General features: G+C 39.0%; 1 non-coding gene and 1 pseudogene across 1 annotated transcript; one reads left to right on the top strand and one right to left on the bottom strand.

Moving 5' to 3' along the window:
* Window positions 1-2,752: 2,752 nt before the first annotated feature.
* Window positions 2,753-2,857, top strand: LOC121039118 (U6 spliceosomal RNA). The gene has a single exon (XR_005794636.1). It is a non-coding gene; the product is annotated as a U6 spliceosomal RNA (small nuclear RNA).
* Window positions 2,858-11,909: 9,052 nt separating this feature from the next.
* Window positions 11,910-12,645, bottom strand: LOC121038627 (60S ribosomal protein L31-like; annotated as a pseudogene).
* Window positions 12,646-17,501: the final 4,856 nt, after the last annotated feature.

Raw genomic sequence — 17,501 nt, 5'->3', positions numbered from 1 at the left:
GTGTATGCAAGCAGGGGAGGGGCAGAGAGAGAGGGACACAGAATCTGAAGCAGGCTCCAGGCTCTGAGCTGTCAGCACAGAGCCCCATGCAGGGCTCCAACTCATGAACCTTAAGATCATGACCTGAGTCAAAGTCAGATGCTTAACCAACTGAGCTACCCAGGCACCCCTATTGGGGAATTTTTAAATGAAAGGATTCAGCTATTACTAAGTGAACTCACTGTTCAATATTAGCATCACTAAAAGTGGGACAATCAGACCCTGTGACCCTGTGATGTGATCTGATAGGAAGCACACAGCATCACCTATGAAAGTGCATCAGAAACAGCTGTGCTAAACCTATAACCAAACTTTTAGAACTAACTTCCATTTATAGGAACAAGTCAGATGACATCACAGGGAGGCAAACAGAAAAACGCAAAGTGTGGGACATTCTATGGGACAAATTATCTTGTTTCTGCAACAACTGAGTGGTGGCATGGGGTGAAGAAGGTGGGAAAGGGGGACTGCTGAAAGTTAGAAGAGATTTTAGAGACTAATTGCCAGTATAACAATGGATTTTGTTTGGATTCTGATTCCAACAAACCAAGTGTAAAACATTTTAGAGATAACCAGCAAAATTTGAATATGGACTGATCATTAGATAATACCAACAAATTATTATTCATTTTATTAAATGTGTTGATGGCAGGGCACCTGGGTGCCTCAGTTGGTTAAATGTCCTACTTTGGCTCAGGTCATGATTTCATGCATGGTTCATGAGTTCCAGCCCCATGTCGGGCTCTGTGCTGACAGCTCAGAGCCTGGAGCCTGCTTTAGATTCTGTGTCTCCCTCTCTCTCTGCCCCTCCCCTACTCGTTCTCTCTCTCTCTCTCTCTCTCTCTCTCTCTCTCTCAAAAATAAACATTAAAAAAATAAAAAAATAAATGTGTTGATGGCAGTGTGGTAATGTAAGAAAATTTCCATAATTTTTAGAGATGCATACAGAAGTATGGTGTATTAAATTAAATAAGGTCTGAGATGTGCTTTAAAATACTTCAGGAAAGAAACAAGGGAAGAGATGATAGATAAAAATTGTGGCCAAACTCTTGAAAATTTTTAAATTTTAATGATGTGTATATGGAGTTCATTATACCCTTTTTTCTATTTTGGGGTATGTTTGAAAATTTCTTAATAAATTAAGAATTTCTTAATAAAATAAGTACTAAAAAGAGAAAACGGTGGATTTGAAGACAAATTTTATCTACTTCACAGTTTATTCTGTACTACCTTGAATAGAAAGTTATAGAAATTTCAAAAGAAGGGAAAAGTCCTTATATTAAGACCTATGGTTTATTATGGAAACCTTCACTAGGAATGGTGGCTGGTAACCAAATGGGACAGGAGTAGAGTGAGTACTTTAAACAATGAACATAATATTAGCAAAGACATAGTATCATGCTGATCTGGTGCCTGTACAAGGGAGAGCAAAAATGTCTTGATTTGGGTATGCAAACAAATTGTGGGTGATGTGTTCTATGTGGGGAGTGGAGTAGTTAATGAAGCAATTTGAGCTCTAGTCTAAAGAAAGAGTTTGGACTTGAGTCCACGAACGGTGGGAAGCCTTTATATTCTTATAGAAAAGAGTGAACAACATTTTATTAAATTAACATTACTATCACTGTGTTAATTTTTATAATCTGACAGGTAAGTGGAGTAGGGAAAGAGTCTGGAGATAATGGCATCAATAAGGAGGTTATTGCAATAATATAAGCAGAAGTTCTCAGACCTTCATAATTACAGTGGGGATGGATAAAAGGAATAATAGAAGAGACCATCCAAAGGACAAAATCCCAGTAGTGACTGGTTGGCCATGAGGCAAAAAGGAGAGAGTAAAAATTAACCCTTAAAGTTTTGAACTTGGCAGACTAAGAGAATGAACCGGTAGTAGTGGGTACTGTTGGGTAAGTTGATGGGAGTGCTCAGTCAGTGGAGCATGCGGCTGTTGGTCTCAGGGTAGTGAGTTCAACACTACTTGAACTCAAGCCCCATGTTGGGTATAGAGCTTACTTAAAAAACAGAAAAAGAAGGGGCACCTGGGTGGCTCAGTCGGTTAAGCGGCCGACTTCGGCTCAGGTCATGATCTCATGGTCAGTGAGTTCAAGCCCCGCGTCAGGCTCTGTGCTGACAGCTCAGAGCCTGGAGCCTGTTTCAGATTCTGTGTCTCCCTCTCTCTGACCCTCCCCCATTCATACTCTGTCTTTCTCTGTCTCAAAAATAAATAAACGTAAAAGAAAAAATTTAAAAACAGAAAAAGAAAAAGAAAATAGGGAAGTTGAGAAGGGACACAAGTCGGAGCGAGAATTACGTTTTTGTGGTGTGTGTGTGGTGGGGGGGTCGTTGAGGGTAGGACCAATCAGTTGATGTCAGTTGAACTCACGAACTGAGCGAGATCATGACCTGAGCTGAAGTTGGACGTTCAACCGACCGAGCCACCCAGGCGCCCCGGAATAGATTTTTTTTGTGTTTATTTATTTTTGAGAGAGAGACAGAACTTGAGCAGGGGAGGGGCAGAGAGAGAGGGAGACACAGAATCTGAAGCGGGCTCCAGGCTCTGAGCTGTCAGCACAGAGCCCTATGCAGGGCTCAAACTCACAGAGCCATGAGATCATAACCTGACCCAAAGTCGGTCTCTTAACCGACTGAGCCACCCAGGCACCCGGAAATAGATTCTTTTTATATGTGGCTTATTTCACTTAATACTATGTTTGTGGTGCTTGCTTCGGCAGCACACATACTAAAATTGGAATGATACAGAGGAGATTAGCGTGGCCCCTGCACAAGGATGACACACAAATACTATGTTTGTGAAATTTACTCATAACATTGAATGTAATTGTAAATTGTTCTCATTGTTGTGTAGTGTCCTAATGTATGAACATACCATAATTTATTTATCCATTTCCTAATTTTAATGGATATTTGCATTATTTCCAGTTTTTGGCTAACACAAATGACAGTGCTCTAAGCATTCCTATGCCTGTGTTTGGGTGAATATATTTACAGATTTCTGCTATATATATTTCTGCTGCTGTATACCTAGGAGTGGAATTGTGGGATAATAGGGCATGTGCATGTTCAGCTTTAATGGAAAAACAGCAAATTTTCCCAGAGTAGTTGTAGCAATGCACACTCCCACGAGTAGTGTAGGAGAGTTCCGTTTTTCTTCCTCCTTCATTGTAGCCATCCAGGAGAGTTTATAGTAATAATATCTATCCATTGTGACTTCAGTTTGTTAACTAATGAAGTTGATACCTTCTTCATGTGTTTTTTGTCCATTTAAATGTCCTCTTTGGTGAAATGCCTGTTCAAGTCTCTTTCATATTTTCTCATGAATTGCCTGTCTGTATCTTAGTGTTTGGTTGGAGTACATCATATACTATGAATAAGAGTCCTTTTTGGATTTGAAGATTACAAAAAAATTTTTTTTCCCACTCTGCAGCTTGCCTTTTTACTCTCCTAATGATGTAATGATGTCATTTGATGAACGGAAGTTCTTAATTTTAATGTAGTTGTGTTTATCACTTTTTCTTTATTGTTAGCATTTAAAAAATATTTATTTATTTTTGAGAGAGAGAGAGAGAGAGAGAGAGAGAGAGAGAGGTGGGGGCAGAAAGAGGTGGGGACAGAGGATCTGAGGTGGGTTCTGTGCTGTCCACAGAGAGCTCTATATGGGGCTCCAACCCATGAACCATGAGAACATGACCTGAGCTCAAGTTGTTGGCTCAAAGAACTGGGCCACCCAAGCACCCCATTGGTAGCATTGTTTTAAAGATTTTGTTTTTAAGTAATCTGTACACCCACTGTGGGGCTTGAATCTACAACCCTGAGATGCAGAGTCACATGCTCTACTACTGAGCCAGTCAGGTGACCCTATTGTTAGTACTTTTTGAGTTACATTTAAGAAATCTTTGCCAGGGCACCTGGGTGCTCAGTCGTTTGGGCATTCGACCCTTGATTTCGGCTCAGATCATGGTCTCATGGTTCGTGAATTTGAGCCCTATCGGGCTCTGTGCTGGCAGCAGGGAGCCTGCTTGGGATTCTCTGTCTCCCTCTTTCTCTGCCCCTCCCTCCCTCTCTCTCTCTCTCTCTCTCTCAAGAATAAATAAATAAACATTTATTTTTTTTTTAAGCGTTTTATTTATTTTTGAGACAGGGAGAGACAGCATGAACAGGGGAGGGTCAGAGAGAGGGAGACACAGAATCTGAAACAGGCTCCAGCCTCTGAGCTGTCAGCACAGAGCCCGATGCGGGGCTCGAACTCACGGACCGCGAGATCATGACCTGAGCCGAAGTTGGTCGCTTAACCGACTGAGCCACCCAGGCGCCCCTAAATAAATAAACATTTAAAGAAAAAAAGAAAAAAAAATTTGCCTATCCACAGCTCATGGATATATTCTTCTAAAGGATTTATTGTTTAAGCTTTTACATTTAGTTCCACAATACATACAGGAACCGATATTTTTGTGTGTGTTCGATGTGATGTAGAGGTCAGATCTGTTTTTTCCCCATATGAATATCCAGTTGGCCCAACACTATTTATTTATAAGACCATACTTCTCCACTGGACTCCAGTAACACTTTTGTTATGAATCAAGCTACCATATGTATATTTGGGAACCCTCCTCTCAGTAGCTCGTACATATTTCAACTTCATTATTTTCTAAATTATCTTTTTTAACCCAAATAATTAACTCATATGAATGATCAGCCCTATATTTTTCAAACACTTATTCATTTGTTTCTTCTTTTTGGAAACACATAAGATTGCCTACTAAGTTGCATATATTGGGCTAGGTATAGTGTAGGATAAATAAATGTTTATTTGGCTAAGATTTAATTGGACATAATGCATTCTGATAAGTCCCAATAAAGAGGCATGGCATGGTCCTGTGCAAGGAGATATATATTACCTATAACCTCTAGGTCTTTGGGGGATGGTGTGGTATAAAGAATGCAGGAAACCTTCCTGGAAGAGGCAATTCTTAGGATTGTCTTGAAAAATAAATAGAAGTAGCAGGTACAAATGGAGAAGAGAGTGCACATGCAAATGCACAGACAAATGGGTTAGTTTCAGAAACTGGAAATGGTTTGTTATGGTTTATTACATGAAGTGTAAGGAGATAGCAAAGAATGGATTATGAAAGGATCTTATTCCAAATTCAATGAGAGCCATTAAAGGAAAGAGGAATAATAAACTTTGCATTTCAGAAAGGTCCTTCTGACTGTTGTGTGCAGAAAGAATAGACAGAGCAGAGTTGGTTGCAGGGGAACATAATGCAGAGAGACTGGCTAGTCTTCCTGGACATGATTATGCTGACATGGTGAATTTACATTTATTTACTTTAGGGTTCAGTACTGATCGATGTATTGAGTACTGTGTATGGCCCTTAAAGACTACCTGCTACATTCACCTTGGCCAAATTCCTCATTAACAATTTAGGTAAGAATATGACCCACACCTGAATTCAGAATTTTATTTAAAGCTTAACATTATCTTTTTCAAACTCTGGTCAACACAATGCAATATTGCTAAATAATAAGTTTTTCTGAATAACAGTGGTAAGAATTATCAGTGGTGATTCTGGTAACTGAGTTTCATCTATTCTGGGAAGGACTTTTGTTGTATAGTAGAGAGAAATATTAATGAATTTCGATTCCAGAAGTAAGACTTATGAAATAATGCAAACACCTCTACCCTATAATATTAAAAATGTATCTCTTGTATTGTAATACAGTGCTTTGAGGTCGCTCATTGATGTTCAGGCACTTAGTGAACTCTTTTGAACAACATATTTATGTCCTGACATACACATTTTAATTTGTAGTTTTGCTCTGGCTGCAAGCCTACTATTGAAATCCAACCTTTGACAAAACTTGAAGAGGCTCAAAGGCATCCTGAGAAGAGAAAAAAAAAAGAAGAAAGTGGAGAGGCAGCAGATAATCTCAGTTTTCCATAAAACACAATTTATAATTTGGTTGCATTTTATTAGCCCAAATTACACACACTCACAAGAATGCACACTGAAGGCTTCACTTCCATCCTACCCCACCCTCCCCTTAAAGCATATGGAAATTAGGTGGCAGCCTGGGAAGGTTGCCATGGTGCACTGGCTGCAGGGATTTGATAGTAGTCAAAGATGCCCCAAAGTCCCTTCCCCCAACCATCCAAATGTGCACTTCTCTTCTTTCTTTCAAATCCCTGTCTTAACTAATTCCATAGCATAGATAAATCAGTTTACTAGTGAACAACAGAATCGATGTTTTCATGTTGTAGGAAGTTAAAATACTGAGGAATTACAACTGGTCTATTTTTATGTAGCACTAGCCACACAAAAAGTCAGAATTCACTTTTAAAATGTCTTATACAACATGTTCCCATCTTCAGGACTTATATTTCTTACTTGGCTTTATCCCTTTGGATGACCTGTGGGTATCTCAAGTTCAACATATCTAAATGGAATTAGTTATTCTTCTCCGTTACCCTCTTTAGTGTTCTATATTCTTCATTATTCTATATCCTCAATATCAGTTCATTGTCATCTGCCTAGTCTACCAAGCTAGACTAAAATAAGAATAACCTTATATAATGTTTACTATATACCAGGCACTATTCTTAGCACTTTATGTATATCAACTCTTCCAAGTTACTCCCAACTGATCACTAAATTCTGTCCATTATATTTCAATTTGTCTTACTAAATATTTGCATAATGAACAAATAACTATTTTTCTAAAGCTTAACCAATTAAAAAATTTTTTTAACATTTATTTAGTCTTGAGAGAGAGAAAGAGAGACAGAACATGAGCAGGGGAGGGGCAGAGAGAGAGAGACACAGAATCTGAAGAAGGCTCCAGGTTCTGAGTTGTCAGCACAGATCCCGACACGGGGCTCGAACTCACAAACCATGAGATCATGACCTGAGCCAAAGTCAGATGCTTAACCAACTGAGTCACCCAGGTGCCTCTAAAGCTTGGCCAATTTTATTAGCCAGAGGGGCTAGTTCAAGGGCAAGATGTGGCAGAATATTTAGGACTTGGTCTTTGAAGCTTCTTCTTTAAGCATTGGCGCAAAAGACATAAAACTTTTTTCCTGGCCCAGAGGAGTTCAAGGTCTAGTGATTGAAACTGCTATTACAATACATTGTGTCCAGTGCTGTGTGAGAGAGGACAGTGCAGGAGCTGCTGACACAAAGAACTGTCACATTTCCCAACTTCATCCCAGGATAGTGGTCACTGTCTCACACCATACCACCACCTCTACATTCTTTATAAAACGATCATGCTGTCTGTCTCACATTGCCTGCCTCGTGCAAGTTTGAGTTTAAAAGGATAAATCCAAGCAAATATGTTTCTCCTAAATTCTCTAACAAAAACACAGCTCAAGATCTAAATTTATTTTTATTTTTTTAAGCTTTTACTTATTTATTTCATTTAGAAATGTTTGCTTTAAGTAGGCTCCATGCCTACGTATGAATCCAAGAGACAAAATAGTGGAGGATAACCCTTTGTAACATATTAGAATCACCCTCTATACTAGTGTTTCCTAAAAGTGCTAAAGTAACTAGGGGGCTAGTTAACTGATTCCCAGTTCCTGCATCCTGCACCAGAGTCAGACTGAGTAGATCTAATTCAGTAAATAGTATTCCCTTAGGATTAATATTTACCATTTTGGAACTAAAGAGTTGTAATGGTTTGGGGTGGTATGATTCAGTGATTTCTGAATTCTGAAAACCACTGAATAAGTTCGCAGAGAATTACTTTCCAGACTGTTGTAATCTTAAAAGACATAACTCCCAAATGACACCCAGCCTAGAGAGGTGTTTTGGGAAACATTTCTCAGTCTTCATTTAGATTTACAAATCAATTATGCATGTGCAGAGAAGAGGAAAGGCTGTGTTTTTCTTCATCTGTGCAGCCTAAGAGATCATTTAGGAAACACTTCTTCATTCTGCAGAAACATTGATTATGCATGTGTAGAAAAGAAAGGATTAGAAAAGGCTGTTTTATCTCTTTATAAGAAAAGCTATCTGTTTTTCTAGTATACTGATTATAAGAATTATAGAAGTTTACTCAAGATAGCATGGCCTGAAATAAGTTCCCTCCATGGTAAACTTATATGGTAAACATGGTATATCTTAATAAGCCCGCTATTATTTTTTGTTAATGATTTCAGTATTTTTAGATATGTGAGAGAGACTTCACTCTCACCCCTCATGTTACTAAGCAACATGTCATACGTTGCTAGGAGACAGACTAGCAAGCTTAGGGGCACTTCAGTTCCCTTATCACCTTGCATAACACATGACTATACCCTAGAGAGTTTTACAGTCTTAAGAGAAAAGAGAGAAAAAGTATAATGGCATATAGAAAGGATAGAAAAGGTGACAGGGGTGGGGGAATGGAATAAAGAAAAGAGCAAGGTATTTGAGAAGAGTGTGTGAGGTTGGCAGAGGAAGGGCTATTATGCAATTTCCTTGAATGAGTCATGGAAAAACCTTAAATTGCCAGTGCTCTAATTCATATTCTGTATGCTTCTACCTTTTCTAAAAACAAATTAGAGACTGTACTTGGGGAAGAAGATCTTTCAGATAATATTCTGAATATTATCAGAAGGGTAGAAACTAACCGTAACTTTGTAGAGAAGATTGCCAATTCCAAACACATTAAACAAGTCACACCTTATTTAAAACTCCAGATCAGATACACAATACTATTTCATTCCATTTATCTCTCAAAATAGTGAAAATGGACGGTGCTAAGAGAGAGGTTAGAATGTAAGTGTTCTTGAACAAATTTAGAAGCAAGATTGTCATACAGGCTCCCGGGCAGTGTGTTTCTGTACAAAATTTTAAAAATCTAGTATAAATGGGGGAAAGAAGAAGCTGTTGTGCTCTACCTGGAAGATTCTGTTGTGTCTGAAATAGGAAACCAAGCTCCAGGTTTCATTGTGTACATGTGAAAGGTTGAGTCTTTGTGTCTCTGTGGCATTTACTGTTGCTGGCAACCAGGAAGCTCCGTAGCAATTGTTGCTAGGTCCTCAGTGCCTCTGTTTGCCTGAAACCTTAATCAGCGCCAGAAACACCAGAGATAAAAATCATTGCACAAAATCCAGTGCCCGTTATCCCCAATGGTCCTGCTGCAAACAGTCCATCTTGTGTTCAGTGAAAATCAGCGTAAAATGGAGACTTGACACAAAGAGTTCCATCCTCAGTGTCGTCTCCGTGAATGCCTGCTCTTTCAGTGCAGGGCGGTGAGAGGACACTGGAGAATGGTTTAATTAAAGTAAAGCTTATATCTTGTGTCACCAGCTTAACTAAATGCATAATAAAGAGTCTGAGAGAAGAACACAGACAAGAAAGATTTCATCAGATTTAGATGACTTCCAGTTCTGAGGTCACATCAACATTTGTTGACAGCTTGAGGTCACCTTAGTGACAACAGAAGTCCTGGTGCGAATGATGGCACCATTTCAAATAGGAGTCCAGAGATTCTGATAAAGATCCCCAGAAATAACCTGCATTGTCTCTTGAAATGAAATACTGGCTCTTAGGTGAGCTTCAGAGACCAGTACAACCCACTTACTCAAGCCATCCTATACAAATATAGACTTCAAATTTTGCTTCCTGTGTGTCTCCTAACCAGATGTAGACGGTTATAGCTCTGAACTTACCTGGAAACAATTGCAAATTTGGGCTGAGATTTAGTAAACATTGATGCTGAGATGACATAAATATCTACTTCCATCAGGCATCTAGCCTCCGAAGTGGGTCTGAAGAGATATTTATTGTTGTGATTATTACTAATTTTTGAGTACTTTATCAAGGCTAAATACTATATTATCTAGTTTAATCCTCAAAATAATTCTTAGGGGTAGGTACAATTATATTCACTTTTTTTCCTCTCTTGAGGAAACTGAGGTTCAGAGAAATTAGATAATATGCCCAAGGTCTCTCACAGCTGATATGTGACAAAATGAAAATTCAAACCTGGACCTGTCTGTCTCCAGCGTTTGACTTCGAACCACTACTCTATGTATTGTTTAAAAGAGAATGCTCTTTATATGGAAATAAATTATGTAGTACATCACACTTGTGTCAAGGTGAAGACTGTAGGGTCTTGGGTCTCACTGTCCCCTTATGGGGTAGTGGAGACTCAGAATGTCTGCTCCCCCTGGAGTTGACTTTGCCATAAAGGCATTACCAGGACAATCCTTCAGAACCCCGTGATGCCTCGTCCTTGCACTTCCCCAAATCTAGGTTATTCAATATGTAATAACACTCCCTGAGGTCTTTAGGTGAGTGGTTCAGATTGGGCTCTGTAATCCCAGCCCATTCAATCTGGTAGTCCTTTTTCAATGTGAGGCAAAGACTTTGCCCCTAAAGCCTTTCTACATTCATCTGATCTCTCCTTCTCATTTGCTTATCTAATAAGAACAGGAGATCATTTTTAGGGACTGCGTGATCTGAATTCTAATTTAGAAAAGAATGCCTTTTCAAAAGAACAGCCGGGGGCACCTGGCTGGGTCAGTTGGTTAAGCGGCCGACTCTTGGATTTTGGTTCAGGTCATGATCTCACAGTTGGTGAGTTTGAGCCCTGTGTCAGTCTCTGTGCTGACAGCACGGAGCCTGCTTGGGATTCTCTCTCTCTCTCTCTCTCTCTCTCGCTCTCTCTCTCTCTCTCCCCCTCCCTCTCTCTTTGCCCCTTCCCTGCCTGCACATGCTCTCTCTCTTTCTCAAAATACGTAAATAAACTTCAAAAAAGAAGAGTCTGGAGAGATTCACGTTTTACATTATCCAGACCTTTGTTCAGTGCCTTGGAGTCACATTGTCTCAAAATCTTCATTTTAGAATAAAATGTTTCCTTTTCCTTGGCATAACCGAAAAGTCCACTGAATGGTATTTTCAGAACAAAGAAATGTTTGATAATTAAAAATGCTTTCATTCTTACATGTACACTGGGCAGAAAACATGAAATAGTCACATGCAGATGGTATGCTGGGGACTGCTTGTTAGGGCTCATGTGAGCAGAATATAGGCAGCTCTTTCCAACTCTGTATTCAGGGACGTCACACTGGTAGCTTGAAATTGGTCATGATGGGAACATTTACACCATAGAAATTGGCCATGCTACAAATCTGGGCGCTTTTTTTTTTTTTTTTTTTTTTGCCTCTTTATCTTAGAGCTAGTTGTTAAACCACTAGGAGAGGAGCTCTCAAAGAGCAATGTGTCAGCAGTATAATTGCAGTGAAACATATTCCATCCTTGTATCGCTAAGCATCATGTTGCTGGATTCTCATACTGTATAAATGAAGGAAGTCATCTGCTCAGTGTGTATTAATGCAAGTTTTATTAAATGAGGGCCCTCAAACAAAAGACTTGGTAGAAATTGTGTTCACAGGCATGAACAGGACAGTACGATCCACATCTTCTCAGAACATTTGGGTATGTTTGGCAGTGTCTAAGAGAGAGATACAAAGCAGGTTGCAGGGACAACATAGTTTTCTCAGAACAGCACCTATAAGGGGCTTTTGGATCCTGAGGTGATCACCCAAAGATTCTGTATTGAAATCCATAGATGATAGGCCTAGTCTCTATGTGTGAGAAGCCTTATGACCTGACTTGAAATGGTAATTGTTAGAAAAATGGGATTTAAAAATATGACTTCTATTGCCAAGTAATTTGAGAATATTGACAATAATAGCTAACATTTCTTAATTTACTGCTATGTGCTAGGCTCTGTTCTAGGCATTTTACTTGTATTGGCTCATTTATAGCTCATTATAACTCTCAGAGATAGGTGCTATAATTATCCCCATTTTACAGATGATAAAATTGCACAAAATGTTTAAGTAAGTTGCTGAAGGTCACCAAGTAAGCAACAGAACCAGAGTTCAAACCCAAAAAGTCTGAATGCCTTTGTAGGCCTTCTAGTATACTTTTTTCATGCTAAATATAGATCAAGCTTAACATTTAGGTTATTTCTAATGACTTTTTTTTAGCAGAGCATTTACAATACCACTAGTCAGTATTTTTCCAACCTTTTGGCCATTGATGCATTGTAGAAAATACATTTTGCATTCATATCATATACCCCAAACAAAATAATACTCTTACTATGCATAATATTCTCTGATATTTTCTATCCTATCCTATTTCCCTTCTTTTATGCACCTTAATCTGAAAAATCAGTGACTAGTTCTCATCCACATTAACTGTCTGTAGATTTTTGAAAGTGATGACAGGTACATAGGGTAGGTAACCAATGTATAGAACTTGTTTGGTGAATCTTCATCCTTGTTAGTTTTTCTGGACAACTGCACACGCATATGGTACAGAACATTCCTTATTCCTTTGGCCCAGACAGCTTTGTTGAGCCTGGTGTCAACACGCCTATCACCTTCATGGTGAATTTCCAGATCTCTTTCAGTGCCTAAGGTGCATGCTTCTTGAAACCCACTCCATGGATGCGCTTGTGAATGTTGATGGTGTATTCTCTGGTCACTACCTCCTTGCTGGCAGAATGGCCCTTCCTCTTGCCACCCTTTTTTGTGGGATCATTTCTGCTGGACCCTGATTGGAAAGGAAGAGTGCGAGGTACTGTGGGAGAGGGAAAGCAGCATTACAAGTACAACTTCTGGGTCGCTTCCTATTCTATTTCACTTTTTAAATACTGGTCACAAGTCACTTAGTTGATTTCTTGACATGCTAATGAGTGGTAAACCTACTGTCTGAAATTCACGGTAGTAAATTTTTGTATATGAGGTCCCGTGCCATGGTTTGGTTTACTACTGGTATCCTATTTTAGAGCAGAATTCACGGTATTCTATTTCCTTTCCAGTTAACCTATGGTCTAGTGGCAAAGTCACGTGAAGATGGACATATGTTTTAAAAAAGATGCAAGAGGGGCGCCTGGGTGGCGCAGTCGGTTAAGCGGCCGACTTCAGCCAGGTCACGATCTCCCGGTTTCGGGAGTTCGAGCCCCGCGTCGGGCTCCGGGCTGATGGCTCGGAGCCTGGAGCCTGTTTCCGATTCTGTGTCTCCCTCTCTCTCTGACCCTCCCCCGTTCATGCTCTGTCTCTCTCTGTCCCAAAAATAAATAAATGTTGAAAAAAAAAATTAAAAAAAAAATAAAAAAGATGCAAGAGATAATGGAAGTCTGGACAGGCTGATGGCAGTGAAAATGGAAAGGAATAATCTGACGTGAGAGTTTTAGAGGAAGACTTTCAGGATTTGACAGGACATGAGTGACTAGTGTCCCTCCCCAGATGATACAATTAGTGATGTCCTAAGTGTCCAGGATGGGCAGAGAGGTGAGACGTAAGGTATGGAGCCATGGGACAATAGCCAGATGCAATGGTCTATCAGGTTTTCAAGCTAGTGGTGCTAAGGTTACCACATTCTAAAGCTGAATTACTGAATCCAAATGGTTGAAACAAGAAGGGAAGGTAAAACGTGAAACAAGCAAGTTAGAGACCTCTGTGCTATCAACACAGAGCCCAACACAGGACTTGATCCCACAAACAGTGAGATCATGACCTGAGCCAAAATCAAGAGTCAGATGCCCAACCAACTGAGCCACCCAGTTTCCACACATTACCCTCTCCTCTCAAACCTTATTATTATTCTTCTACAGCATTTACAGCTACCTGAAGGTTATCTATCTATCTATCTATCTATCTATCTATCTATCTATCTATCATTTGTGACTCCACTAGAATATAGGTTTTTTGCATTTTTTAAATTAAGTTTTTAATTTTAATTCCAGTATAGTTAACATACAGTGTTATATTAGTTTCAGGTGTACAATATAGTGATTCAACAACTTTAGGCATTACTCAGTGCTCATCATAAGTGTACTCTTAATCTCCATCATCTATTTCATCCATCCCCTTATCCACCTCCCTTCTGGTAACCATGTTTGTTCTCTATAGTTAAGAGTCTGTTTCTTGGTTTGTCTCCAGAGATGAACTTTGAAAACATGTTGCTAAGTGAAAGAAGCTAGACATAGAAGGCCATATATTGTATGGTTTCATTTATGTAAGATGTTCAGAAGAGACAAATTCATACAGACATAAAGTAAATTAGTGGTTGCCTGGGGATGGTGGAGAGAGGGTATGTGGAAAGAAGTTGGAGAAAAGGGGGAGTGACTACTAATGTATACAAGATTTCTTAGTGGGGTGATGAAAGTTCTCTGAAATTGATTATGGTGATGGTTGCATAACTCTATGAATATACTTACAACCATTACATTGTAATCGTATGGTGAATCGTATGGTACATTAATTATATTTACATAAAGCTGTTGTTTAAAAAAAAAAGATTATAGGGGCGCCTGAGTGGCTCAGTCGGTTAAGTGGCTGACTTTGGCTCAGGTCATGATCTCACGGTTCATGAGTTCAAGCCCCGCGTTGGGCTCTGTGCTGACAGCTCAGAGCCTGGAGCCTGCTTCAGATTCTGTGCCTCCCTCTCTCTCTGCCCCTCCCCTGCTTGTGCTCTGTCTGTCTCTCTCTCTCAAAAATAAATAAACATTAAAGAAATTAAAAAAAAAAAGATTATAACCATGAAAAAAAAATTCCTGATTCTGCTCACTGAATACAAATAATGATATCCTAGTAGCAAAGAACTCCCTTGACACCAAGAGAGTGAGTTTCAAAAACTATTCCCAAGCCATTAAGGAGGTCAGGGGATCTCAGAATAGAATGTGATAAAAGAATCTAACTGCATTACAAATGTATGAAACAAGCTCCCTGAAGAGGATAGGGAGAAAAAGTGCTGATCCAAATAACTTTGGAGATGGGTGGAATCTATAAGACTAAAGGCAAGAGGAATTGTCCATAAGTCCTGTATTCTAGGCAATAAAGTTGTTTCCCAAGAGGGTACAAGTTAACAATCCTGAAACCACTATATATCTATACTGGAACTGAACAATTAAATATGTATGGTGGATGGTGGGAGCCAAGTTTCTTTCTTACTATTGGAGTTAGAGGTTATAGGCAAACAAGAAGAGAAAGTTAAAACGTGATAATGGATTCGAGTTGGAGACATCAGTATGAACCCATATTTAGCTTAATATACATGTAATATGCATGTAATTACATATAAAATATTAATAAATATGTGCGTATACACAGGTTAGTATACATATATATATTTCCTTTTTCTGTCAGCTGAAAGTACATAGAAGCAATGACACCCCAATAGCAACAAGCACACCTATCCTGTGTTTCTTTCTTTTCTTTTTTCTTTCTTTTTTTTTTTTTTTAAGTAAACCCTACCCACAACGTTGGGCTTGAACTCATGACTCTGAGATCAAGAGTAGCAGATGCTGCCGACTGAGCTAGCCAGGCACCCCCCCCCAATCATGTGTTTATAATAACACTTTCCAATAAAAGGAAACAGTTCCTTGGAGAAATGGCTGATTTTAGGACTAAGGCAAGAAATAAACAAAATGATCCTGGAGCATCTTATAGTGCCAGAAAGTAATGAATTGCTCAAAAAAAAAACCACCCCACAATGGTGAAGTATGTCAAAGGGACACAGGAGCCACTTGAAAGGAGCCCAGTGGTCAAAGCTGTAGCAATCTGAGCAATAACTAAATGAAGTAGTACTAAATTAAGACCCAAAATATAAAATATCTATGAGTACATCTGATAATAATTAATTAAGTTAGAGGTGAGTTAGACAAAACTCCCATGGAGAAGAATTTCAATTTTCTTTTCTTTTTCTCATGTTTTTAAAAAAATTATTTAGTTTTGAAAGGGAGAGAGAGTGAGTGAGCACGAGTCGGGAAGGGCAGAGAGAGAGAATTCCAAGCAGGCCCAGTGCAGAGACTGACATGGGGCTCGATACCCCGAACCATGAGATCATGACCTGAGCTGAAACCAAGAGCTGGTTAACTGACTGAGCCACCCTGGTGCCCCTGAAATGTATTTTAAAAAATGTATACAACTCAACATCCCCAAAACAAATAATCCAAGTAAAAAATGGGCAGAAGACATGAACAGACACTTCTCCAAAGAAGACATACAGATGGCCAACAGACACACGGTTTGTGAGTTCGAGCCCTGCATCAGGCTCTGTGCTGGCAGTGTGGAGCCTGCTTGGAATTCTCTCTCCATCTCTCTCTGCCCCTCCCCCTCTCTTACTCTCTCTCTCTCTTTTATATAAAAAAATATATTTTTATATATCTCTTTTATCAGATATGTCATTTGTAAATATCTTCTCCCATTAAGTAGGTTACCTTTTAGTTTTGTTGATTGTTTCCTTTGCTGTGCAGAAAATTTTACTTTGATGTAGTCCCAATAGTTTGTTTTTACTTTTATTTCCCTTGCTTCAGGAGACGTCTAAAAAAAATGTTGCAATGGCTGATGTCAGAGAAATTATGCCTGTGCTCTTTTAGGATTTTTATGGTGTCAGGTCTCACGTTTAGGTCTTTAATCCATTTTGAGTTTCTTCTTTTTGTGTGGTGTAAGAAAGTGGTCCAGGTTCATTCTTTTGCATGTAGCTGTCCAGTTTTCCCAATACCATTTTTCCATTGGATATCCTTTCATCTTTTGTCGAAGATTAATTGACCATATATTGGGGATTCACTTCTCAGTTTGCTATTCTGTTCCATTGACCTATGTGTCTATTTTTGTGCCAGTTCCATGCTGTTTTGATTACTATAGCTTTGTAATATAACTTGAAGTCCATATTTCTGATACCTCCAGTTTTGTTTTTCTTTTTCTTTTCTTGTCTTTTATTATTTTTAAAATGTTTATTCTTGAGAGAGAGAGAGAGAGAGAGAGAGAGAGAGAGAGCAGGGGAGGGGCAGAGAAGAGGGAGACAGAATCCGAAGCAGGCTCCAGGCTCCAGGCTGTCAGCACAGAGCCCAAAGTGGGGCTTGAGCCCACAACCCTGAGATCATGACCTGAGCCAAAGTCAGATGCTTAACCAACTTAACCACCCAGACGCCCCTTGTTTTTCTTTTTCAAGATTGCTTTGGCTATTCAGGGTCTTCTGTGGTTCCATACAAATTTTAGGATTGTTTTTTCTAGTTCTGTGAAAAATGTTGTTGGTATTTTGAGAGGGATCGTATTAAATATTTAGCTTGCTTTGGGTAGTATAGACATTTTAACATTTTTTTCTTCCAATCTGTGAGCATGGAGTGTCTATTTCTTTGTGTCATCTTTAATTTCTTTCATCTATGTTTTATAGTTTTCAGAGTGTAGGTCTTTCACCTCTTTGGTTAAGTTTATTCCTAGGTACTTTATTATTTTTGATGCAATTGTAAATGGGATTATTTTCTTTTTGGGGGGGGATTCTTTTCTTAATGTCTCTTTCTGCTGCTTATTATTAGCATATAAAAACGCAACAGATTTCTTTACATTGACTTTGTATCCTACAGCTTTACTGAACTCATTTATCAGTTCTAGTAGTTTTCTGGTGGAGTCTTTACGGTTTTCTATACATAGCGTTATG

The sequence above is a fragment of the Herpailurus yagouaroundi genome, unplaced genomic scaffold (assembly GCF_014898765.1).
Source record: "Herpailurus yagouaroundi ecotype Mexico unplaced genomic scaffold, PumYag 166, whole genome shotgun sequence".
NCBI classification, from domain to species: Eukaryota; Metazoa; Chordata; class Mammalia; order Carnivora; family Felidae; genus Herpailurus; species Herpailurus yagouaroundi.
This window is presented reverse-complemented; position numbering and strand designations above follow the sequence as displayed.